This window comes from Tenrec ecaudatus, chromosome 4, assembly GCF_050624435.1.
Source record: "Tenrec ecaudatus isolate mTenEca1 chromosome 4, mTenEca1.hap1, whole genome shotgun sequence".
Lineage (NCBI taxonomy): Eukaryota > Metazoa > Chordata > Mammalia > Afrosoricida > Tenrecidae > Tenrec > Tenrec ecaudatus.
Window position 1 is genome coordinate 87,852,558 of NC_134533.1, and position 13,503 is coordinate 87,866,060.

Here is a 13,503-nt window from a genome sequence, read left to right on the forward strand (position 1 = left end):
CCCCCTTTTCCCCCTTTCCCCCTCCCTTCCCCCTACCCTCATGACCCCTTGATAGATTATAAATTACTATTATTTTCATATCTCACACCGACCAATGTCTCGCTTCTCCCATGGTTTCCATTGTTCTTCCCCCTGGAGGGGTGTGTGTGGTTGTGTGTTGATCATTATGATTGGTTTACCTTTCTTCCCATCGCCCCAGCCACTTCTCCCTACCCATCTGGTATTTCTATTCCCATTCCTGCTCCAGGGTTGTGTGTATCATGAGCTCGTAACTCTTATCTACACCTGCGTATATGCTCTGATCTAGTCCGAATTGTGAGACATCACTGGGGTCATGGTGGTGGAGGGTGAAGTAGCCTCAAGGTATATTGTGTGTTTCATTGGTGCTTTACTGCATCCTCGTTGATTTCCTTTGCTGTGACTCCTCTGTGGGGATGGTCCATGGTCTACAGATGGGCTTTGTGTCTTTCCTTCAACCCACTATTATTCTTAAATGACATGATTTTCCATTGTCAACAAACCAGATTTGAAATCACAACAATAACTGGTATTTTTCCCTATTAAAGGTAGAGTTATTATTCTGTTTTTTATGCAGGTGATGTTCAGAATATTGGTCTTTATATGCAGCTGAGATAAATTTATAATAGGAGAAGAGGTTTTTTTATCTTCTGCACCCTCACCTCATGGCTTCTTAGTGATTGTAAACTGTTAATAATTAATTTTGAACATTTCATATACATTACATTGGAAGCTTTCAGATCATGTACTGATTAAATCACATTATGCATAGCTGGGTGAATATATTATTTAACAAATTACCTCCTTCCATAACCATGAACTATGCATCTGTAACAAATGGCTGAACATTTTAATAAGAAGGAATATAATTATATTACGGTCATTGCATTTTGCAGGTTGATTGGCCATATTTTGGAGAATAGCTTCCGATGAATGACTATTATTGTAAAAGAAAGGTGCTCAAGTTATAGTCAGTGTATATATAACTGACTAAAGTTTCCCAGCTTAGAAAATATACAATCATGGAGAAAGAAGTTTTGAACCTAAAAGAAGGAATTGCCAGCTAGCTCTTTCTTTCTATCTCACTCTTTGTTGTTGTTCACTTGCTTACTTAACTGGCATTGAAAACAAAACAAATGCATAGCAAACAAAGAAACCACCAATCAAAAACTCCACAAATCATATCTGTCTTTTAATGCCATACCATTTTTAAAAAGCTCTGGCAAATGAAAACCTCACTTAAGATTCTCTGACTTTTATCTTAAATTGTTTGCAGAATCTCAGTACTCATCAAGGTGAGAACCCCATCGGAGATCTCTAATGAAATTCAAAGACAGTTAAAAAATAATTTAAAACATAATTTTGAATCTCCAGAAGCTACTACCTCACTACAACTTATAATGAATAAAAAATCAGTAGGTTAGAAGCAAGTGGGTTATGGTATGTTTCAAAGACAAACAGAAGATAAAAAAAATTCAAGTAATAAGAAATGGCATTTTGTTGGTATGCATTACTCATGCAATGCTTAATGTTAATTCATCAGTAATCTGCCCAAGGAAACAGGAGAAAAATAATTTTTAATAAAACCATGAATTTCTTGTGGGAAATGGTATAAAGGAGCTTATTAAACATTATGCTTGCTACCTAAATAAAGACATTATAAAATCAAAATTCACTGAAGATGATTTTCATACTGGTAAATTACAAACTTATTTTAATGAAAATTATGATAACCATACTAATTTGTTCAACTTCCTTTCTCTGAGAGTGTGAAAGCAAACTTTGACATCTTAGGCTGGGTATAACAGTGACTCACTCGCAATACACCTAAGTGGATTTCAAATTATATTCAAGTTTGGTTCCCACAAAAATTAAATAAAATTGGAAAGCTACAGGGCCAGTGCCTTAGCGTTGTTAAAGTTACCTGAGTTTGAATGTTTAAATATAGGATACAAATATTTCTGTTAAAAAACCCATTTAGTCCAACAACTGGAGAACCATTGATGCCCACAGACATCTCCTTTGAAATTATAAGAGAAAGTTAGAATCTGTACATCTATATAATCTCTATATTGTTATTTTTTGCTGCTAATTGCCAGTGAGTGAGTTCCAACCCATAGTAACCCTAGGTACAACCGAACAAAATACGGCATGGTCTTGTGCCAGCCTCACAAGTGTTTCTATGTCTGAGCCCCTGTTGTCGCCTCTGGGTCAGTCCGTTTCCTTGAGGGCCTTCCCCTCCACTTTACCATGCATGATGTCCTTCTCCAGGGATTGGTCTCTCCTGACCGTATGTCCAAAGAATATAAGATGATGTCTTGCCATCCAAGAGAACTCTGGCCTTACTTCTTCCAACACAGATCAGTTTGTCCTTTTCACAGTCTATGGTATTTTCAATATTCAATGTTTTGTAAGTCATTTATTCCATGTCCATATTTCACATGCATCTGAGGCAATTGAACATATCATGGATTGGGTATATCTAGATAATAGATTTGATTAATTATATAAGTATTCCCTTAATGCACAGTGCATATAAGATGTATATACACAAAATGAATAGTGCACATTGGAAACTAATACATGAATTAATGTAGAGTTTTGCAAAAAACAAACATAGAACATAAAGACGTGATAATCTATTGATAGTGCACACCATTAGCAAGGTCAATAGCTAAACAAAAGATTAGTGTTCTAGTGCACCCTGCGCACCTTGGGAAAAAAATCCTGGTGATTGACTTCCCAAATGTCATCCACTGCAAACCTTATAGAGCACAGTTCTACTCTGACCCACAGGATATATCATCATAAATTGAAATAGACTCTCAAATTAATCTCTTATTATTCAACAGTTAAACTTGAAATAAGTTCATTTGATTGTAGTTATAGTGAAGATATAGGACCCATTTGTGCACATGTGGATGTAGAACATCTTTGTCAAATAGGGGATATTAGTAGTAGTGTTCTCTTTGCCTGGAGGGCAAAAAGGATATATTTCCATATGTGATACAAAATGGAAACAATCGCTGCAATAAAATCCACCAAAATGGAAACAGTCGTTGCAGTCCAAGCCACCTGAGAATAGATTTAAACTTGTATGTAAGTAAAAAAGCTTTGGGACAGCATTGTTAGAATGGAGAGGAGGTTGGCAGGGGCCTTGTCTTTTCCAGTAACTGCTTTGTTCTGAAAAAGTGGTAAACCAATCTAGGAAACCACAAATTGAAAGTCCTTAACCATACATAAAATATGTCTTTGTTGTTAATGGAGAAGTCAAGAGAATGCAATGGTAGAAAACTCAGGTTTCAAGAGCTAAGTTCACAACGGTATTAGTTAAGGACTGGGCTTTGTTGACTGACTTACTGACTCTGGCTTTACTATATTCTGACTTTACTGCATTAGGAAAAGTAACCTCTTTACTTACTACATTAGGAAAAGTAACCTAAATTCTGACTTTACTACATTCTGACTTAACTACATTAGGAAAAGTAACCTCTTTCTCTCTCCTATTTTGTAAATGAGGATGGTAATTTCTACCACGATGATTAAATTAATAAGATGAAATATGGTGGAGTACCTCACATATTGCTGAGTAGCTGAAGAATTTTCAGATATTACAGTTGCCCATATGCATAAGCCATGCATTGACACAGTGGCTGCAACAATGGGGAGTGCCTCAGGACCCTAAGAAATTAAGAAGGGATATTATCAGAGAGATGTCCCAGGTTACAAAAATCAATGACACATATCTTTTATTTTGAAGAGCTCAGATTAGTACTAGGGAAGATCGACACACAGAAAGGAATAAAACAGACAGATTTTTCTAACATATGTAGCTCTATCTTTATACATAATTAAAATATAACTAAAACCAGAATGAATGAATGAACAAGTAAATACAGCTCCATACACAATAATCTTTTTTTGCCCCAGTTGCTATGAAACCAAAGTACCCTTTGGATTGGATGTTTATCATCCTTGATATTCTCAAATCTTACTTCCAGAACTGAGGAAAAAAATCTCAAAAGTTTCATGGCAATTACCATGTTATTAAATGGATTATTTGTTCTTCAGCGTCTCTTACTTCCCTGGACAAGAAGAATTAAGCTGATATGTAAAAACATTTCATCAACTTGAGCCTTTTTGTACTATGCATTAAAAGTTCTGTTTCAGTGATTAAATAATAGTTGAATAGCAGTGAACTACCTTAGGGGGAAAAAGCAAGAGTTTTCAAAGCACCAAGTAGTGAATAAGATTTTAATTGTTACTGTTTGTTGTGAAGAGAACATAACATATTTAATGACAATTGTATTCACCCTGCTGAAGCATAAATGCACAGAATTGCTTCTTCAGTTACCAGCGAGCTTAGCTGTCATCTCTTCTTTGGAATATAGCAGGTCTCAGAAGAAGTATAGTCAGATGCTTTGCATACTGATTTATCATGAGCATTGTCCTTTAAATATTAACATATGTCCAAAGCACACATTATAGTACTACTTTCAGCCTTTGAATGTCTCTAACAATATAGCCTGGTGAAGTTTAAGTTTTAAAAGAGAATGCCGAAAGAGCCTTATAAAAGGAAAGTTTGCATCCTAAGAAATCTACAGGAAGATGTTTTTTTTTGTTATTCTTTAGTGAGCTAATTTATGAGATAAGGGTGAAAGCTATTAATTCTCGAACAGTAGCTATCATTCACAATACATGATTCCCACTATTTAATAATGAACATGAGTGATATTTTGTGATATCTTAGTAAATTGGAGTGTAATATCTGATCTTAAAATGTACAAGACTATGCATATGTATAGGAAATGTAAAGAGCTAGCCATTGGAAATTTGAATATGTATATGTTATATCCTTTGGCGTGAAGAAAATGGAAGAGTTAGTGGCAAGTTCTAAACTGGTGCATGCGAGTTCTCAATTGGAGTAACTAAATCACCATGGATAATTTGGGAAAGGCTTCCCAGAACAGAAGACCCTTGGTTTTAGAATTGAGAACTGAGTACTTCAGTAGGCAGGAAAGAGGAAGATGGCTTTCCAGAAGGCGAGCATAATGTGCGCAGATGTATGGAGTTTATTCTAGGGTTGATTCTAAGAAGCCCTGGTGGCCTAGTGGGTTCACTATTGGTCTGAGAACTGACAACTCGTAATGTGAACACAGCCACTCCATGGAAGAAAGATGAAGTTGTCTGCTTCTGGGAAGATGTCCATAAAATAACAAGCTCACTCCCATGAAGTCAATTCTGATTCATACCAATCCTGTAGGACAGGGTAGAATTGCCCCTTGGGGTTTCAAAAACGATCACTCTTTACGGGAGTAGAAAGCCTCATCTTTTCCCCTCAGACTAGCTGGTGGTTTCAAACAGCTAACCTGGTAGTGATTGTCCAGCATGAGTAGCCTACTGGACAATCAATATACCACAATCCTTTGGAGCAGGTCTATTCTGTCGTACAGGACAGTTTGGGGTCCAAATAGACTTGACAGCGATGGATTTTAGTGGAGCACATATTTCCATGTTGTCCCATTTTAATTGCACTCCAATGCTTTTATCTGGAAATCCGCGTGTCCAGTTTTACTAATAATGGGGTATGAAAAGGTAAGGAGAAGTCATGTTTACATCCTTTAGCTAATGTCCTTTAAAAGAAAAAAGTGCTTTTCCTTTGATTCTTCCCATTCTTCTTTTCAACATTGAAATGGAAATATGCTGATTCAGTCTTCTACATGAACATGAGAATTGGTCCAGAGTGGGGGGGAACCCCTAAATTTAAATCTACTTTATAGAGACCTCTTTATTAAAATTTAGAATGGACAAAATCAAGACAAAGATAACTCATTCGAGTGAGGGCATCTGTCAGCAGGGGGCCAGCATGATGCTCAAAGGATGTGTGGCCACGTGGCTAATTATAGAACATGGGAAACAACAAATATGATAAAATCATGATTTGCGGCAGATCAGTTTATCCTTGTCATAGACGGGACTATGGAAGCAGGTAAAGGGGGCAAGATTGGGATAAATACACAATTGGAGATTACCAAGGATTGGTTCTGGGGCCTTGTGACCACTTGACTACCTAATAGTCAGGTTATGGCTCCTGCACAAAGGATCTTGATATCTTAATGTCCATTAGGGCATACCTAAGCAAGTACCTCAAGATAAGACTGTACCCTGATGTTCTAGTTGGCTCTCTGATTTACTCCTTCACTGCCATGGAGTCTCAGAGAGAACGTACAGGGCAGGAATCATGGAGTTTGAGGTGCCACGTCCTGGCCAGAAAGTCCATCCTTTATACTCCCTCGGGATCCCTTTGCTCTGCTTCCTCCGCTGCTCCATTGCATGCCCCCAGTGTTTTCCTCAGTGTGGTGGGGTCAGCTCAGTCGCACATCCCCCACTGTGTCTCAGGTGCTGTCCCGTGTAGGGCCATGGGTTGGTGCAGGATGTTGCATCTCGCAGTGTGGCCAGCTGTATGGTCCTCTCTGTACGATGGGCCCTTCGAGCCGGGCTATCGTCCTTGACTGTAAATCTTTGCAGGAGTAAAAAGCCTCATTTATTTCCCAGGAAGTGGGTTGGTGGTTTCAAACTGCTGGCCTTGGAGTTAGCTGCCTAATGTGTAGCCCTGATGCTGCCAGCGTTCCTTGCAGACGGCTAGGGGAACCGAAATCTACTGAAAAATACTCTAGGAGCAAAGTTTTCTACAGTCCAGTTTATGCTCAGAAAGAACATGAAAGGAAGGTGAATCAGGTGAAAACGGAAGATAATTAAGACCCCTATTGCAAACTGGGATTTTAATTAAACAAGTGCTTAAAACTTAAACTCGAACACAGGCTGCTATACCAGCCCTTGGCAATTTACACATATTCAAGTTATAAGAAAGCACACACACAACCCTCATGTTTTTGTTGTGGCTGCCGTTTGGTTTTGTTTTTGGTGCATTGTTAGTACATTATTGTCAGGACTGTATACCACATACAGTGTTGCCGTGTGTAATTCATGAGTGCAATCAGTCTCAGATTTTCACTAGCAGATGTTCAGTGTCATTATTTGCTACAATACTCTCTATATTAGGTTATGGCAATGCTGATTCAAACAACCACAACAAAAAGGGTATCCAACTTATCTCTTTACTGACCTATGACAGAGCACTGCTCAAAGCCATGTCATGGGTATTCCAAATACCAGCAGGGTCACCCAAAGTGGACAGGTTTCAGAAGAAACCATTTCTACACTCTGGATTGTCTCTCTAAATCTGGGCTGTCATTGCACCCCATTAGAAGTGTTAGGTTTTCCATTCAGTAGTTTCTGCATCTTTGAATCATGAGATCAGAAGGCATGCTTGGAGAAAGTATAGAGCCACGGAGGCAGTTCTCTGGGCTAAAACTGTCAACACACATTTTGAATACACTCATGGAAAAATTTACACTGTCATATGTAATCTTGAATAATCAGATTTTCAAGCAGGCTACTATGAGGAATAGTGTAGTGTCCATATATAGTATTTAGGTCATTATAATTACCCAACATGTGAAAACAACATCCCACTTTTCCTTAGAGAATTACCCTATCCCTATGAGCTGTATAGTACAAAGATAAGTACAGATGAAGCAGTAGTCCTTGGATGAGTGAGCCAACTCATTTAAGCAGGTTGAATCTTTCTCTCAGGACTTTACATGCTGAGAGAATTAATACAGTGTTAGAAATAGTTTTTAATTAAGTATGTGTCTGTAAAGCTTTACACTGTGACAGGCTATATGATAGGAATATAGATGAATGTACAAAAGAGACAAAAATCCTCTTGTTTATAAGATGAAAAGTCAACAACTATTCATGTGTATTGAATCATTTTAGCAGTGGTGCACAGATTAATTTAATTGAATAAATCCTGACTGTGTTATCTTGGTCCTCTATTTTCTTACTCGTTTTCCCCGAGCTTTCCTGTCAAGCCTATGAATAAGATAAAAAAACTTTCTCCCTATTTCTCTAATTTAAAAAATCTAGAGTTCATTGATTGTAACAATAACACCCAAGTTGCTCTTGTTATTGATAAGTCACATCGAATCAGTTCCAACTCAGTGACCCTGTAAAACAAATAAACACTGCTTGGTCTTGCACTATTTTGCTGTGTTAGCTCATTGTGAAAGGAATTTTGCCAATTCATCTTGCTGCAGTCCTCCCCCTTTGCACATAGTTTTCAGCTATGATGGACTTACCAGAATAGTCCCTCCTGATAATGAGTCCAAAACATGAGAGAAGAAACCTCACTGTCCTCATGTCTAGGGAACATTCTGGTTGTACTTCATCCAACATAGATTTGTTTTTCCTTCTACTATTCTTCACCAACACCGTGGTTCACACTCGCCAATTCATCTGTAGTCTTTTTATATTGTCCAGGTTTCATATGCACCTGCTGCTGTTATAAGGTGCCATCAAGTTGGTTTTCACTGAAAGTGCCCCCATCAATGCACACAGAGCAAAACACTGTCTGGTTCTCTGCCTGCTTCACAGTTGTGTTTTAGGTTGGAGCCCATTGTTGCATCTACTTTTAAACCATCTCATTAAGTGTCTCCCTTCTTTTCACCAGGCTTCTGCTTTACCACTCATAATTCCCTTTTCGGGGATTGGTCTTTCCTGATAACATGACAAAAGTACACGAGATAGTCTTGCTTGAAGAACATTCTGGGTATGCTACTTCCAAGACAGGTTTGTTTGTTCTTTTGGCAATCCATGACACATGGAATATTCTTCTCTAGCAACACAGTTTATATGCACCATTTCTTCTTTCATCTTCCTTTTTCAATACCAATTTTCCTATGTGTATGAGGTGATTAAAAATACATGACTTAATCTGGCACCCCTGAATCCTCGAAATGACATCCTTGACTTTAAACACCTTAAAATGATCTCATGCAACAGATTTACCCAATGCAGTGCATCATTTGATTTCTTGACTGCTACTTTCATGAGCATAGATTATGGATCCAAGGATTATCAAATCCTTAACAATTTCCATATTGTTTCTGTTTATAATGATGGATTAAGAGGTAACATGGATAGGAGGTGGTTGAAAAATTGTGTCTTGCATCAAGTGTACTTTCTCTTCAAAGTATTTTCACACTTCAAGAAGTTATCTTGTAGCACACTTGCCCAATGCAATGTGTTCTTTGGTTTCTTGAGTTATACTTTCATGAGCCTTGATTGTGGATCTAAGAAAATGAAATCCTTGACAATCTCAAACTTTCCCCCGATTATTTTGATGCTGTGCATTGATTGATTAGTGTGAATTTTTATTTTCTTTATATTGAAATGTAATCCATCTTGGAGGTGTAGTCTGGCATTTATCAGTACAGCCCTCTTTATTTTCAGTAAGCAATTTCGTGTCATCTGCATATCACAGATGGTTAATGAAACTTCCTCTAATCCTAATTATTCTTCAGATAGTCTAGCTTTTCAGATTATTTGCTCAGAATGTTGATTAAATAAATACATTGAAAGAATATGATCCCGATGAATCCCTTTCCTGATTTCAAACCCTGCAATATTCTCCTGGTCTTTGTACAGTGTCCACTTGAGCACAATTGAGTGTTCAGAGTTCCCACTCTTTTCAGTGTTATCTTTGACTTGTTTTGAACCAGACATTTGCATGCCTCTTCCGGGTCTTTGAAACATATGTAAACATCTTTCTGATATCCACTTCTTTCAGTCAAGCTCCATCTGATGTCAGCAATGATATCCTTGGTTCTGTGTCCTATGTGGTGGAATGGCAATGGAGGAGGAGGGTTTAATAGGGTCACTTCTCTTCACATAATGTAAAAAACATACCGAAAAATTATGCATCTAATATTTCTCTTAAAATCCCCTGGTAAGCATGTGGTCCTTTAATTTTTCCAAGTTATGTCTTATATTTTAGCTTTTAAGATTGCTTTAAAGTGAGATAAGTTATAAAAGAAGGTGTGTGCTCATATTAGATTTGAAGGGTGGGGAAAAAACGAATGAAATAGAATTTTATTATTGAGAAGCTGCTTTAAAAAGCTTTATGTATACATGAACAAATTGCTGACTGTGAAGCAAAAGATACCTCTGTTGAGTTGGCTGAGGTAGAAACTATGGTAACACATTCTAGACTCAGTGAAGATAGGACTGTGAGCAAATGCAGCCTGAGATTCTCACATTGGCCCTACCCTTCCTGGCCCTTAACTAACATTTTAACCAGAAAGGAATCCCAGCAGCCTGTAGCCAATTAACTGTGCAAATCTAGAAATGTCCAGACCTCATGTACCCTGCCTCTCTTTTCCACTTCTAGATTTTCTTTCTTTCCATTATTAGACTTTTTCTTTTTAGACAATTTTAATGAGAACTAAGGCTCCTGTCCTTCTAAGTCCACATCTTATGTCACCCTCTTTTGTAATGCATAACAAGATTCATCTAAATTCAGTATTTAGGGAGTGTAAACGTATTTTCTGTGCTTTCCCTCATTCTTAGATGAACTCCGCAGGCAAGCTTCTCAATCTGGTCCAGTACTGTTTTGTTCTGAGTTTCACAGCTGCATGCTATTTTATGTTGGAGAGATGGTAATATATTTATAAAGCCTTGTGAAAAGTCTAAATGGGAACAAAGGCTTTCTCTACACTTTAATTGTTTGTAGCATATTTGAAATTTTATCTGAAAAGAAAAATAAATCTCAAATAACAAGTCTTGTGGTTTCACAGCACTGTTCAAGCTTGAATCATTAAGAAATATATTCAGCATTAACAATAAATCACTTGAAATAAAGACACTGTAATGAACACTTTCTCCTTTCCTGATGGATGATGGCTTGGGGATAAGTGCCCCAGAATCATTATTCTTAAAAGAAAAATAATACTTTATTCATAAAACAAAACTCAATCGTCTTTTGTTTAAGGGCTTTTAGTTACTTTTTTTCCTGAGAGGAAATTCTGAAAACAAGGAAATGGCTGTACATGTTAAGTGATTTATCCCAGGTCTGACTGGATGATTTAGAATTACCCTCTGTTGTTATGTATGTCCTTTCTGGGACACCCCTCTGGTGTCCCTCCGCGACATATATCCCCTTCAGCTGCTGACTGGCTACATTTCTCTCGTGTTTTCTCTCTTTGGACTTCTGGGAAGAACAGCAATATGACATTGAAAACTAAAGCTCAGTGTCACGAGTCATTTTGAGCATTTCTAATCACAGTTTTTGTTCAGAATTTTACTTTCCACTGAGAAAAATAAGAAATTCTGAAATTGAAAGTAAAGCTGATGTATTCTTTTAAGTCCTTTCCAATAAGAAATTCCAGTACAATAATGTATTCTTGTAAGTCCTTTCCCCCTACCAGTAGACACAATGCAAATGTTATTTAAGTGTTAGCAAACACTTAATCTATTTGGCTGAGAAAATCATCATAGAAGCTGTATGATAATAAGAAGAATCCAGTTTCAGGAATGGAGGAAGGTTTATTAAAAATCTGTGGTACACAGGTGATACAACTTTGTTTGCTGAAAGTGAATTGAGGAGGACCCAACACCCTTGCTGATGAAGACCACAGATTGTAGCTTCCAATAAGGGTTCTGATTTAATATACAGAAAACTAAAATCCTCAAAACTAGACCAGTAGGTAATACGATGAATGCAGAAAAGATGGAAGTTGCCAAGGAGTTTGTCTTGCTCGTACCCACCAGCAGTGCTCACGAAACCAGTAGTCAAGAGAACAAAGGACACTTTGAGATGGGCAAATCTGCAGCACGGGATTCAAGGTGATTCATCGTATTTTCAATTGACTCATATTCAAATGAAAGTTGGACATTGAGCAAGGAAGACTGAGGAAGAATTAATCCATTTGAAATATGGTGTTTGGGAAGAATCTGATGTGCCACACTCTACCAAAAAACCCTAACAAATCTGTCTTAGAAGAAGTGGAGCCAAAATGCTCTTTAAAATCAAGGAAGATAATACTTCATCTTAAATATTTTTGGACATGCCATTAGGAGAGATCGGTCCTGGGGAAGAACATCGCACTTAGGAGAGAGCAAAGAGGAAGACCGTTGTCAGGATGGATTAACATGGTTGTTGTACCAATGGGCTCAAACATAACAACTGTGAACTGGTACAGACTAGGCCGATGTTTCTTCTGTTTTACACAGGACGGTGATGAGCCAGCACACTCAGTGACACCTAATAACCACAAACAATGTTTGGATAAGACAATGATAAAGAGGTGAGGGAAATAGAACGTGTATTATAAGTATTTGTCATTTTACCTCAGAATATATATCTGAGGGCAAGACTCAAGTTTGGTAGGCTTCTTACAGATAAGAATATCAGCAAATCCATGAATTATCCTGGGTTCCCATTTCTAACTCACACACTCCCCTCCATCATATCTGTGTTATGCTTTTAAGGCTTTTGAAAAAGATTAATAAATAAAATCCTCTTTAATTGTACAAGTGTATTAAAACGTCACCATTTTGTATTTCATCTCGGGCCATCACACCTTTTTACTGACAATACTTGTGCTTCAGTGATAAGGCAGAATGACATTTGCTAACATTTTCTTCTTGATTGCTATTAAAACCCAAGACTGGCGCATGGATATGATTTTTATTTATTTATTTTATTGCTTTATTTTATTAAGATGTGCTGGCCTTGTGAATACTTTTGGCAGATGAGCGTGCCTCCCCATGCAGAGGAAAAGGCCAGACATTGCTCTAGCACAGGGTCAAGTCCAAGAGAACTATGAAGCACCCTCGGGTGTTCACTATGTGACGATATGATTTTATTATAACCTGGAAATGTTTTCATTTCCCTTATGTTTTGGAATCATTATCTGTATAGAAACATAAATACAAACCAATAAAGCTGTTGACAACCACTTTGATTCTGTTATCTACAATCACTAACGTAAATTATCAACGGTTACCTGTAGAATAGCTACTCTAAGCCTATCAGTGAACTAAATGAAATGTGTCTGCAATAATTATCTATAAATCCACGTGCCTGTGCCTTTTTTCCATGAACCACTCCTCTTTCTCACAGATGTGATCTCTTTAGTCACTGACATTGGTTGAATTATGTCTCCCCCAAAATATGTTTCAAATTGGCTGGGGCATGGTTCTGAATGGTTTGGCAGTTGTGTCAAGAGGCAACATTTCGGCCTCATAATGTGATATGATATAATTAGGAAATGAGATATAAGGGTGTGTTAGACAGGGTTCTCTAGAGAAACAAAACCAGAATACTAATAATTATATATATTTATTTATACAGACAGATAGATATATAACATAAGAAATAAACAGTTAAATTATAAACCAGTACAAATGGCTCAGTGCAACTCACCCAAGTGAGACTGTTGTGAGACACTGGCAGTCTAGAGGGCCACCGGGTAGTCCTCTGTAGAGCAATTCAGGCTATCCGGGCACAGGCAGCAAACAGCAAGGCAGGTCACCAATAGCCAGATGACAGGGCCCAACAGTCCCCAGCTCAAGAGATGT

At 37.6% G+C, this 13,503-nt stretch overlaps 1 non-coding gene across 1 annotated transcript; it reads right to left on the reverse strand.

The window, feature by feature from the left end:
* Positions 1-12,642: 12,642 nt before the first annotated feature.
* Positions 12,643-12,775, reverse strand: LOC142447699 (small nucleolar RNA SNORA22). The gene has a single exon (XR_012784359.1). It is a non-coding gene; the product is annotated as a small nucleolar RNA SNORA22 (small nucleolar RNA).
* Positions 12,776-13,503: the final 728 nt, after the last annotated feature.